The following is a 13,803-nucleotide window of genomic DNA, read 5'->3' on the forward strand; positions in this document are numbered from 1 at the left end:
GACCACAATTACTGGCTTCAATCCAAAGAGATCTTTCGGGTTTTGAGCTCTTGAATGCCTTGTATGAGGAGGAGGTCATTGAAAGAAAAGGTAAGGCTACAAACAAACTTAAATTAAATGAAATGGAAAAAGGCGGACCAAGTCGAGATAGTGAAGTGAAGGTTAAAGGGCCCAAGAAGACGGTTGTTCCATCCCATGAAGGCTCAACAACAAAAGTTGCTTGTGGAGTTCAAATCAAAGAGACGGTTGTTCCATCTCAAGAAGTCTCAACAACAAATGATGGTAATAAAGTCTAAATAAGAGTTAAAGGAATTGGTATTAAGCAATTAGCGAGAAGCCGAGGTAATGATGTCAAAGGAAAAGCACCGTTGGTCGTACCATCGCAAATCACCCCACAAAGAGTTGTTAGTGGTGAGAAAGAGACGTTTTTTTTGGATGTAGGTCCGATGATATCACCCCCCATAGATGAGGAAGGTAATTATATTCGACCTACATACACAATATTTAAAAATTATATGCACTATTTACCACATTTTATCCATAAGTACGTGAAGTCCACCGACGATGTTGAGGGTGATGGAAATTGTGGTTACCATGTGTTCATAGATCAACTTGGACCTTTTGAGGATGCGAATGATTGGGGTGACGACCAAATAACATATGTAAGACAAAAGTGTTTGCTTGAACTACGTGGTTTTCCCGATTTTTACAAGCCAATGATGAGATGTGGAAGAGAAGAAACGGAGGCGGAGTTAAATGAGAAGTTCCAAGCATTTGAACGACGTTTAATGAGAAACATTAGATTGACAAGTGAATATTGGATGGTGATGCCAATATGTGTCTATATACTCGCCAACTCATTCCACTGCGTTATTGATACTTTCTCTTTTAGATATAGTGCTACATACGCACCAACAAGACGTATTTTTACCGAAGAAATGTCACCAAGGAGGGTCATCACGGGGTTTGTGTTGATGAACCATTTTATCGGCCTCCAATTGAGAGAAGATTTCCCATTACCTCCATTAAGGATGGGAGACGGTGGTGATGGCGAAATACTCAAGGGTTGGTGTAATCGGTTCTAGGAAAGGTTTGAACTTTGGAGGGCATTACAATTGTCGAGGGATGCTCCATTTTAACTTGTTATGAGTGACGAAGAGGATGAATAGATATAGTGAAAGGTGTGTTTTCATACGAACCGTATGTTCACACGTACGGTGTGCTTTCCACACCGTACAAGAACCTACAGTTTGGATTACCTACCGTATGTTTCACTTGTCTTTCAAAAATGCTATCATTCTTCAATGGTAAATCCATTCCTTGGATGCTGCTTCTTTTATTCTTCAAATAAATAACTAAAGTTCATTCATTCAAGCTAAACTTAGAGTCTTAACATGAGAAATTCATAATCCAACATAAAGGAAATAAATCCATGTCAAACAACTACCATAACTTAGCACTACTACAAATCCATAACCAAATCACACTCCCTAGCGATGATTTTTAGCACCACGACCACCTCGACCACGTCCACTTTTTGGTTGAGCTCTAGTTTCAACATCCTCTTGAAATTCATCGGGAGTAGAAGAAGAATCACCTCGCTGGCTACCAGACCCACTGGAAGAAGCTTCGCTAGATGAAGAAATGTTCCTCTTGGTGCCACTTGGTTCAGCATCATCACTTGAAGCACTTGGATCCTCAAAGAGAGCTTCTTTATCAGGGTGAGGTATGTGCTTAACTTGGTTTCACAGTTTCTTCATTTGTGGAATCGTCATCTTTTGGTTAGCATCAATGCAACCGGTAATGTCCTTGACAACGACCTTACATCTAGAGGCCTATTTACATACCAAAGAATATCACAAATTTGTATATAACGCAATAACATGAATTTAAATAAATTCGAAATTTAGTAGTGTAATAACGTACCATCATCGAGGTTTGTTTCTTCCAATGATTCACCAACTTCACTAGCTCATTCTGTGTTTTTGAACTAAACTCTTTGTCTAGATATTGCAACGCTTCCGGATCCTTATTAATCACATGAGGATGACCCCACTCATAAAACCAATCCAAGTAATCGGCATAACATCTTTAGTTCCAGGAATAGCTTCTAACAAAGTCCTTTTAAAATGGTATTGGTTTGAATCAAGGCAATTCCAATCGGCGATAGCTGGTGCTGGTTGGTAGACCAAATTCACATTACTCGATGAAATGCTGGAGTGTTCTGTGTCCAATGCAAAACCTTCTTCCTGAACTATTCTCTGGACGAAACCAAGTTGACGAAGAACTCTACGAGGATTAAGCATCATGAACCCAGTTGGATGATACAATGGTCCATTGTAGCTTGCCACATTTGAAAATTGACGTCGGTCATCTCCATTATTATCGAGGTCTAGATATGGGTCAAACACCACATCGTTTGTTTTCATAGTGTCCAATTGATACCTTATGTAAGATATGTCTTTCTCTTTATGCTTTTGTTGAACTCCAGAATAAGGATATCTATTTCATGTAGGTAAACCTGCATGCCACTTCGTATTCTCCTTTGGATTCAAACTAGGAAAATGATCATAAACCCATGATTGCACATAAACATAATGAAATTATACATACTTAGTTATTCCATAATCCATATAAAAGCACACTACAACGAATTGAAGAAAATAATCAAAAATGGAAATAAAAATGAATACCTGGACAATACAAACGTTTCCTGAAACTTGGAAGCAATTCCACCTAGAAGCTTTACCAAGAGAATCAAATAAGAAAGCAAGAGTAGCAGTGGCCCATGAGTACCGTGGCACGTCGTTAGTCATGTAATCAGTAGAGAGTGTCTTCAACAACTGTAGATAGCAAGCATTGACCCTATTACCCGTAAGATCGGGGAAAATAATGGTTCCAAGAGTATACAACAAATAAGCTATAGATGTATGTCTAATACTTGCTTCGTCCATCAGTCCACTTTTTTCCTTCTCCAAAGAGCCTTCAAACTGTTGCCTTAAACTCTTTAATTTAATCTTTCTCATCATGTTAGATGATTGTCTTTTTCTGTCCTTTTTGGGCCTCTTTTGACCTTGTTCGGTTCCAGCAGAAGACCGAAACTCTTTTTCAGCCACAGACCTTGTCCATCCAAGACACTCAAATGCTAATTCATAAAGCTTTTCAAATGACATTTGGTGGTCAAAATCCTGAAAGACAGATTTACCTTCCACGGGGAGCCCGGTAATTTGGTAAACATCGTCCGGGGTGATAGTCATCTCGCCGAACGGAAGGTGAAAAGTGGTTGTTTCGCCCCAAAATCTTTCCCTAAATCCGGAAAAAGTAACAATATCAAAGTCCTTCTGCCCGTACTCAATTGCAGGCCATAACCCTGAAGCTTTTACCAAGTCTATAACCCTTTCACATTCGTTATCCAATGACCAAAAAAAGGCCGTTTGACGCTTCAGTTTAGGGACCCCTGTTTTATGATCCTACAAAAACATACAATATGTTTAATGAAACTGCAAAATAAGTTCTACAATAAGTTCTTCTAATAATCATTGTTTTTGCTAGTTTAATATACTATCAATAGGGAAACCTTGTAACCTGTGCAACACAAACTCTTGCAGCCCATGAGTTCTTATAACTAAATAGGACCTTGCCTCCATCTCTAGGCTGACCCCAAGCAGTGCCATCCGCCTTCTGTGGCAACAACTTCATAGCTTCGATGACTTCTTTTGCAGAAGGTGGAGGTGGATACTTCTTTCTCTCCTTTCCTTCTTTTGCAAGTTGAGTAACCGAAGGACCAACACTTGTACCTCCTTCTTGAATCTCAGCAATCTCTAGAGTTGGTTGTTCACAGATAGGAAGTGAACAGTCAATATTCTCTTGTCTTGGTTTATCAATAACGATACCTTTGGTCCTTTGTTTAGCGCCCAAAGGAATCCTGTTACGAGGGGATAGAGTCTGCTCCTGACTTGGTGATACTTCTTGCGTTGTCTTCTTCTTTACGTTATCCGTTGGTTGTCAATTCCTAACATATGTCAACAACTATGTTTTAGCACATGGAACTAGAGTAATTAACATGATTAGCAATCCATGTCCTTATACAGTAAAATGAATCTAGGGTAATTAACATGATTAGCAATCCGTGTCCTTATACAGTAAAATGGAAGGCATGCAATTCAATGGCCTTTCAACACACACACAACAACTTGACACCATACAAACACACATAGCAATTTAATAGCACAACCATTCTGAAGCTTCTTTATGAAGCTAATAGCCTTTCAAACACACATAGCAATTTAACACCATACAAAAAGAGAACTAAGCTGCAGTAACTAGACTTGAGTTTAAAAGAATGCCATAATTTTCAATTCCTCACTTGCAGAGAATTCCTAGCTCAAGTAGACAGTAATCATATGAAATTTGCAAATAGGTCTAGCAAACCCAGAATTAAATATATTTGTTTCCCCAAAAAAATCAAATTCCTAACCCTCAATTACCCTAAAAATTCAAGCTCTCAACTAACTAAATAAAACCCATGATGAAAGATTTAGTCTTTTGAAGCAAACCCAATTTCAATTGCGAAATAAGAGACACTTAATCAAATGTATGATCTCACAAAGGTCTCTTCTTCATATCCCGAAACTAGTATAACTCATTTCCAAATCCATACTGTTCGGAAAATAAACCGTATACAAACTCAGTTAGAGGTACGTTTGAACACAAACCGTAATGAAACTCAGTTACACGTACGGTTTGAACCACAAACCGTAGAGAAACCCAGTTACACTACGGTGTGGAATTATCTACATACGGTGGGGAATCTAGGTGATTTTACCTACGGTCTTAAGTCCACACCGTATTCAGACACAGATAAACATACGGTATGAAAACTCCACATACGGTGGGTAATCTTAAACTGAATCTTAAAGATACGGTTTGATACTTTGAAGATTTCAAACCGTATGACTTGGTTATGGTATGAAAAATAAGAACTCCACACCGTATCAATTTCTGAAACAGTTTTTTGAAAACCCTAATTCGACCGAATCTGTGTATTCATGCAATAAAAATCAATGAAACAAGATAGGTTTCGATTTTTACCTTATTGAAGTCATTTCGGGTGGATTAACTGGCGTTTCACCTCCTTGATTGTTCAATTATTCATCTTCATCGGATTGAGCATTTGGTCATGCATGTGATGAATTAACTGGTATTTGATTCTTGTTTCTCTTAGGATCATCAGTACGACCCATAATCTTTATAGAGGTTTTAATCGACGATGAATAATTTTGATAATCGACGATTAATGGAAAGAGAATTGATGGAGAGCGATGGGGAAGAAGAAGAGGGTGAGAGGCGATGGAGGTGAAGGAATGAAATGAAACTGATTTTAGTTTCTTTGGTTTAGGTATTTAAGGGATGAAGGATATTTTAGTATATTTGAATATGGTTTAGGTCCCCTTTATCCTCTTTTAGGACACTAGAATCTTTAGGAGCCCTCAAAACTCAAACCTTAGAGCCCCTATAATAGGTTTCAATCCAAAATATACATATGTTACCGGAGAGCATACTAAAGGTCGAGGGTGCGATAAAAACTAGGATTTGGGCGCATCAAAAGTCACCGCTAGATAAACAAGTTATTATGGTCGCCGCTATAATAGTATTTGTTAATCTTTTCATGTCACAAATCCACTTCTTGTGAACAAGTTAATGGATATCATTTACACCTACTATTATGTACGATACAAAGAAAAAATAGCTAAAATGAGGAAACCTTTATATTCTCTAGATTGAAAGACTACTTCCATTTTACAATTTTTTTTTTTTTGAAAGTTTTTTTTTTCTGGATAACTGGAGAATTTTATTTATTAAGTTTTGTCAGGCTCAAAATACCTGGATAACAAAGAAGCTATAAGCTGTTTATTATGACTAAATTCCTCAATCACTGACCTATTCCTCCTAACTGATTTGGAAATGGAATCAGCCAACTGATTGAGAAATCTACTAACATGACTAATCTTTGAAAACTGAAAAGAATCTAACAAGAGTTTAATATCTCTCAAAATTTTCCTATTTTCCCATCTCACAAGTAGGAAATTATTATTTATTGAGTTAACAACAGTTTCTGCGTCTGCAACCAGATGAATCTTGTCTAGTTCCATCGCTTTAGCCCATTGCAAACCTTCCAACACTGCTATACATTCCCCATCTTCAACATCGATCACTCTAGCTACATAAGATCCTTTGAAACCAGAGTAGTCATCTGTAGTATTATATAAAACAATACCAGAACCACGGTCATTAGTATCTTGATCAAAAGAAGCATCAACATGAAATTTAAATACTTCTGTCTCTTCGCTGAAGTGCGAATTAAAGTTATTACTAGGATTATTATCAAGTGATTCTAATGCTGTATAATCAGTTGGAAATCTTTCTACACTATCATGCACAAAAGAACTGAAACTAAGCAGGTGATAGTTAATTTTAGAAACAGTGGATACCGAGTTTAGAAATTTATCCTGAAAGATGCAATCACATCTTTCTTTCCAGATTACCCAACTTCCCACCATTAATAAGGTTCTCCAATTATGCAGGTCATCCACATTAGCATTTTGAACATCCTGAAACCATGAGATAATCCATTCCTTAATTGTCTGACAGTTGTTGAGGATTTGATCAATGTTAACATTGAGAAGCCTCCAGACTGCTTGTAGAAAGTCTTCTCTATTAAAGTATCCAGCCTTGAGTATTTTTATAAGTAAGTGATCAAGCTGATGATAAATTCTCTAAGCTATTTTAGTTAAGAGTGCATGGTTTAATAATTCCAAAACTCTGAATGCAAGACCACCCAAATCTTTAGAAATACACATATTCTGCCAATAAATTAAGTTCAAACCTCTATTAGACTTAAATCCCCACTAGAACTTCCTTTGTAGAGTATCTAGTTTCTTAAGAAGAGTCTTAGGGATCTTAAAAGTACTCATTTGATACATGGGCACTGAGTTTAGAACTGCTTTAACCATAGTAGTTCTACCAGCTTGATGAATGTTGATTCCTTGCCAATTACCAAGTCTTCTTTCAAAAGCAGTTTGTAATTCTTCAAAGGCCTTGACTTTAGACTTACCAATGATAAGAGGGGAGCCTAAATATTTCTCATTTTTATCCATTGTTTTAACTCCTAATATGCTACTAAGAGTATTGCACACAGATGGATCCAGATTGTTACTGAAATGCAAGAAGATTTGTCAAAATTAATGACCTGACCAGATTGTGAACTAAAATCCTGCAGAACTTGTAGGAGATTATGCACACTGGTTAAATTTTCTTGAGTAAAAATGAGACAATCATCTGCAAAAAGCAGGATTTATAGGAGGAGCACCTCTTGCTGCAGTAATACCTTTGATAGCCTTTGAATTATGAGCCTCTAGAAGAGTTCTTGAAAACCATTCCATTGCAATGATGAATAGATAAGGAGATAAGGGATCTCCTTGTCTAATGCCTCTCATAGGAGTGAATTCATCACAAGGAGATCCATTAAGAAGAAAAGATAAAGAAGTGGTACTTATGCATTGTTGTATCAGATTACACCAATCATCACAAAAGCCAAAACTTTGGAGAACCTTTAGAAGAAAAGGCCACTCTAACCTGTCAAAAGCCTTAGACATATCCAGTTTGAGAGCTAACCAATCACTTTCTCCTTCCTTCCTTTTCATAGAATGGATCAATTCATGAGCAATCATTGTATTATCATTAATCAATCTACCTGACACATAAGCAACTTGATATGGAGATATAATTCTTTCCATGAGTGGTTTCATTCTTGAGATAATAATCTTAGAGATGATTTTGTAAGAAGTATTGCATAGCCCATTAGGTCTGAAATCAGCAGGAGTACAAGCTTTCTTCTTTTTGGGAATCAGGGAAATATAAGTTTTATTAAGTTGTTTTGGTAGAAACTTAGTAGAAAAGAAGTTTTTTACCATGTCACAAACATCATCACCAATTATTCTCCACTGAGTCTTGTAGAAACCAACTTGAAATCCTTCAGGGCCTGGGGATGACCAACTCTCCATACTTTTTAAAGTTTTCACAATCTCCTCATTAGAAAGAGGTAAGAGAACTAATCTATTGTCTTTTTCAGTGATTCATGTAGGAATATGAAGATAATGTTTCTCCTCAATAGAAATATTATTTGAAGAACTTATACTCTTAAAATGATTAGTTAGCATGGCAGTTATATCATCTCTTGAGTGTAACCAATTACCATTACCATCTTGTAAGGAATCAATGTTATTCCTTACTCTCTTCCTCTTAGTAAGAGTATGGAAATACTGTGTGTTTTAATCCATGTCTTTCACAAAATTACTCTAGATTTTTGTTTGTGAAACTCATACTGGATTTTGTGCCATTTATCTAATTCCTTTCCAACCTCAGCTGCCTTGACATTGTTTTCATGAGAAAAAGGAAGAGCTTGAATGACAGATAATTGTTGTTTTAGAGAATCCACATTATGATTAATATCACCAAAATGTATTTTGTTCCATTTAGAAAGTGTGACTCTTATATATTGAAGCCTTTTGATAAGTTTATAACCAGGAGAACCTTGAACTGACTTTTCTCAAGCTTTAGCAACTTCAGCTGCACATGTTCTATCATGTAACCAAGTTTTGAAGAACTTGAAAGGCTTCCAGAGTTTTGGTTGAGAATAATCAGTGACCAGCATGATTGGACAATTATCACTGCCCATTTGAGTAAAATGAAGGAGTTTTGAGTCTGTGAAAACTCCTTCGTTTTACTCAGGCCAAATCTATTCTTGACCTCTTTTCACCTGTACCAATATTGTTGTTAGACCAAGTATGCCCCCTGCCTATAAAACCCAAGTCTTCTAAGCCAACTTCTTGAAGTATAGAATTAACCATTCCATCACTTGATGAAGAACTTGTAGAATAAGTATCAATTAAATGAAAGTTTAAATCACCCAGAAGAACCCAAGGCTGAGATATATTTAAACCAATTTGCTTAATAAACTCCCATTGTAATTTCTTCTTTGAATAGTCACAATATCCGTACATACAAGACAACAACCATTCTGACTGACTAGGGTCACTTTGAACTGCTGCATGAATCATAGTATTATCACAGCTAACCACATCACAAATAAATCCATCCTTACACATAATAACAAGACCTCCTGAAAGTCCAACTGGTTGCAGATATCTGGCATTTGGGAATCTAAAGGGAGCTAGTAATGTTTTCATTTTATCCTCATGTAGTTTGATTTCACAAAGAAAAATTATATCAGGGTTTTGGGTTCTAATCAAATCCCTTAAATGATCTCTAGTGGCTGGGTATTAAGGCCTTGTAAATTCCATGATAAAACTCTTATGATGTCAAAAGTTGAAATGAGAAAACAAATTAAAACTAGCTCTATCTTTTTAACATACAAAGTGTAAACAGATATGCATGGAAAAGTTAATGCTAACAGTGAGTAATAAATGCAGTATGGGAAGAATAATTATATGCAAAGAAAAATAAACCCTAGAGCATTGTTGTATTAAAGTGTATTTATGATACCTTGACGAATAAAGAGAAGAAGATAAAATTGATACCTGATTCCCCTCGTTAGTAACAACAGTTTGATTATCTCCTAAAGTGACCCTGCGAGCACTCTGGTCAGATGTTGTGGAGATCATTGCAGTGCTCTGTGAAGAAGTCTCAGGAGAAGGAATAGTTTTAATGCCAGAATTACCATCTCTCAGATGCTTGCCTAGCCTACTGTCTTCCTCCGCATTTATATCATCTTTCTTGAGAAGAAAATCCAGATTGATCACTTCACCATCTTTTGGAGGGACGAAAACTGCTTTCTTAACAAATTTTTTCTGAGTATTCTTCACAGCAGGAGCCTGGTTTGACTTGATAGCAGCAATGTTCTTTCGAATATTATCCACTTTCCCAACAAAGTAAGGCTTTTCATGAGCTGCCTTCAGATAAGTAGCAGCAGCCTAACAAACATCCTTTGAATGATTAATTATATAGCATTGAATGCAGATGTCAGTTGGTTGTCTCTCGTAGAAGAATTTTTGCCATTTTGTAACTCCAGCCATAGTGATGCACTTAACACCTCTTCTCAGAGGCATCGATAGGTCTACATTGACACACACCTTCACAGGATTACTACCAACTGGTATACCATCTTTGGGTTCTATGCCAGTGACTTCCCCCATAACTTCACCAATTTTTGTAACAGAACAAGCATTCATGTGTTCTGGCAGGATGTATTTAAGTTGAATCCAGAATTGTTGAAATCCCCAATGCTTCTCTGTGTAGATCATACCTGGAATGTAGTCGTGCACTACCAATAAATGCTTATTAATGATCAATGGACATTTTTCTATTACTTTGTTCAGCAAATCCCAATCATTGAACTTGAAAATCATCATATTTGTCTCTACTTCCACAATTATTAGGTTCTCCATTGTTAAGAATGGCCAGGTGAAAGTGATGTACTTCACAACTGCATCGTAGCTCATTCTTCCTTCAATAATTATTTTTCCAATAGCACTTGCCTCCCATTCCGATTCATCATCTTTTTCGTCGGTGCCTTTTTGGTTGACAACAACAACTTCATTGGTATTTCCCAAGTCTAGAATAGCTTGCTTGAACTTATTAACCAGATCAACACATGACTAGAATTACCTTCCTCCATTACTGCCAAAAATTGACAGTATGCGCTTTTCCAGTATTTCAAACAAAAAGAAGTTGATTTAATATTAGTATTTCGACGACTTAAAGGTGAAAATTGGTGAAGAGGGTAAATGGGGGAAAGGTGATTAGGGTTGCAAGGGTAGAATTGGGTGAAAAGTTGTCTTCTGGATAAATGCGAATTATTTTTGAAGCTATAATTATGGGAACAAAATATTTTATATTTTTCCAAAATTTGGTAATTATAACATCTGTTCATGAACGTATGTAGTAAAATTAGGCAGCAAAATAGCTTTATGCAGCTGACTTTTTGAAATTTGAAATTTTTTGAATCTTGACTGTGGCGGGATGAGGGAAAATCGGTTCTGGGTGAATTGAGTCGATTCCGAGACTTCTTCAACAAAGCACCATTTGCAAAAGCTTTGAAATCCATAACATCTAATCTTGTAAGCAAAAGCTTGAAGACTAGCTCATCAAAAGCTATGATCACAACATAAACATTAGCAAAAACCATTTTGAGAATATAAATTGCAAACGCAATAAGGGAAAACAAGATATTTAAGCCACCATGATTAGTAATCAGCCAAAAACCAGTTGTAAACAAAAAATTAGCCTATGAGAAATGATTAAACGATAAAATAAAGAATCTAAGCATAACAAGATTAGTGACTGACTAAAGAAGATTATAAAGATTCATAAATCTGGACCAAGATTAATGCAAGTTAGAGAAAAAAAACCGGGTTGACTCAGCCGATCGCCCGATTCGCAGAGCTAAAAAATGGTTGTTGATGTTTTTTCGATTTTTTTTTTTATTGAAAGTTAATATATTGAAAAAACAAAAGATTACATGAGGATGATTTCCCTGTTCGTTGCCCTTATCTCATAAGTATGAACCGAAATATGAGTATATTCTAACAGGGTAGTTTCCTCATATTGAACAAAAATTTCATTTGAAACTGAAAAACTAACATCAGAATTTAAAGCAGAGAAAAGGAAAGTTGACATTTGTCTCCATTGTTGTTTGTAATAGCCTTCTTTTCTTGCTTGTTTTGATAATACAACTGTAAGTTTATTGCTACTCCTATGACTGAAAGTAAAACCCAAAAAAATGCTCACAAGATTTCATTATTCTTTGAGCTTCAATTACTATGGCTTGATTTCTCCAATTAATGGTGTTCCTTTGCAATATCCCTCGATCCAAAAATGTTTACAGTCCATAATTGTTGCCCACTTTGCTGCTTCAAGCAAAGCTAAAGCTTCTACCTCTTCAGCGCTGGAGGTATGGATGGTCCCAGATCCAGTTTGGACAGTTGTACCTGCTGCAGAGCGAAAAATTAGTCCATAACCCGCAATTGTTTTTCATCAATCCATGAGGTGTAAAAATTCAACTTGAGCTGATTCAAAATGGGTGCGAGCCATCTTTATTGATGTTAAGATTCGTAATACAGCCAGCAACTAAGTTTCTTTCTATATCAAATACCTGGCTAGGTTCAACGCTCATAGACAAATTATTTAGTAAAGATGGTGACCAGAAATTTATGTGTCCAATTACTGCCATATAGAGTTGTAGACTATGTACTGATTTATCTTGAAATTCCCTTACACATCTTTATTTCCAAATCAACCAACATTTTGTTGCAACAATTTCAATGGTATTGTTCGTAGATTTTCCTCCAATCCAGTTCATATAGAAACTCAAAAAAGGAAGGTTTGAAGTGAGATTAAAATTCAATCTTGCCAACGGTGGAAGCATCCATACAGATTTTGCATATGAACAATCAAAAAACAGATGTTGTAATTATTCACAGGGATGATTACAAAAAATACAATGCAGATCAATGTTATCCATGTACTGTCCTAATACTTTTCTAACAGGTAAAGCATTGTGGATACATTTCCACACAAAAAAAAACTTTATTCTTAGTGTTAGAGCATTGCTCGGTCGAGCTCTCATGCGTTCCTATCTCAAGCATGTTTGTCAATATTAGTGATCAAAACTATATTGATTTCTAGTATACTTATGACTAAGTCTCGGTCTAGGATAGTGAGGAATAGTTGATCTCCAGACTCCATGGTGATTATCTTGCAAAGACGAAGAACTACTCAAGGAACCATTGGAACTTCATCCGACCAAAAGGTATGTGGAGACTTGAACTCATCTTGTCACTCAAAAGTCTATCTACTCTATCTCCTACTCTTGAGACAAAAGTCGTATAAGTATGATAGTTTTCATACATACACATTTGCTATTTCGAGCCGAGTTTACTCGCCTATCTTTTTCTCGAAATACTTGTTGTTAAGCTTTTGCTTTAACCATCTTCATCTTTACCCGTGACGAAATTCATGATGACGTTTCAATCTTGAAAATAGCTTTGATGAAGATAGTCGATTCTTTATGTCTAACGACTGTTATAACATTATAGAAGAATGTTTCAACGATTGAAATGTAGAGTTGAGAATATGTAACCACCTATGGATGTAAGCATATAGTGTGTTCCCACATTAGTGTATAAATCCATGTGCCGGAAACCAAGTGCGTGCATATGTGTGCATGCGGTATTGATGAAGGAGACAGGTTGGGTACGCGTACCCGTACGCGTACTGGCGGAAATTCACGTCCGTGAAATTCTGCTGAGTTTGAAGTTTACGAACTCAAAAACCAGTCACCTTAGGTACGCGTACTGGTGGAACTTTTTCACCCGAAAAAGTCTGCTGAGTTTGAAAACTAAAACCAACTCAAAATCCGGTAGCTAAGGTACGCATACCCAAGCTAGTTATTACTCAAATCGGTAGTTCATGGAATTAAAATAATAAATTATAAGGAATGCAATCTTTGCAAACCGTGGGTATATTGTTCATGAATTGATTCAAATGAATCAAACCAATTTTGTTTCAATTGTGTCTATGTATAAAGACCTAAGCAATTGAACAACTCTTGAACTAGTTCTTATGAGTCATTTGAACTAGTTATGAGAAAGATAAATACGGTTAATATGAAGGCACTCATATGGATAACCATTGGTCAACCATTTGTGAACCAACCAATGTACACGTTTAGGTACGGTTACTCAAACCCAAATGAAAAAATTTCATTTGTGTGTGACAAGCTAA

The sequence above is a fragment of the Papaver somniferum genome, chromosome 1 (assembly GCF_003573695.1).
Source record: "Papaver somniferum cultivar HN1 chromosome 1, ASM357369v1, whole genome shotgun sequence".
In the NCBI taxonomy this organism is placed as follows: Eukaryota; Viridiplantae; Streptophyta; class Magnoliopsida; order Ranunculales; family Papaveraceae; genus Papaver; species Papaver somniferum.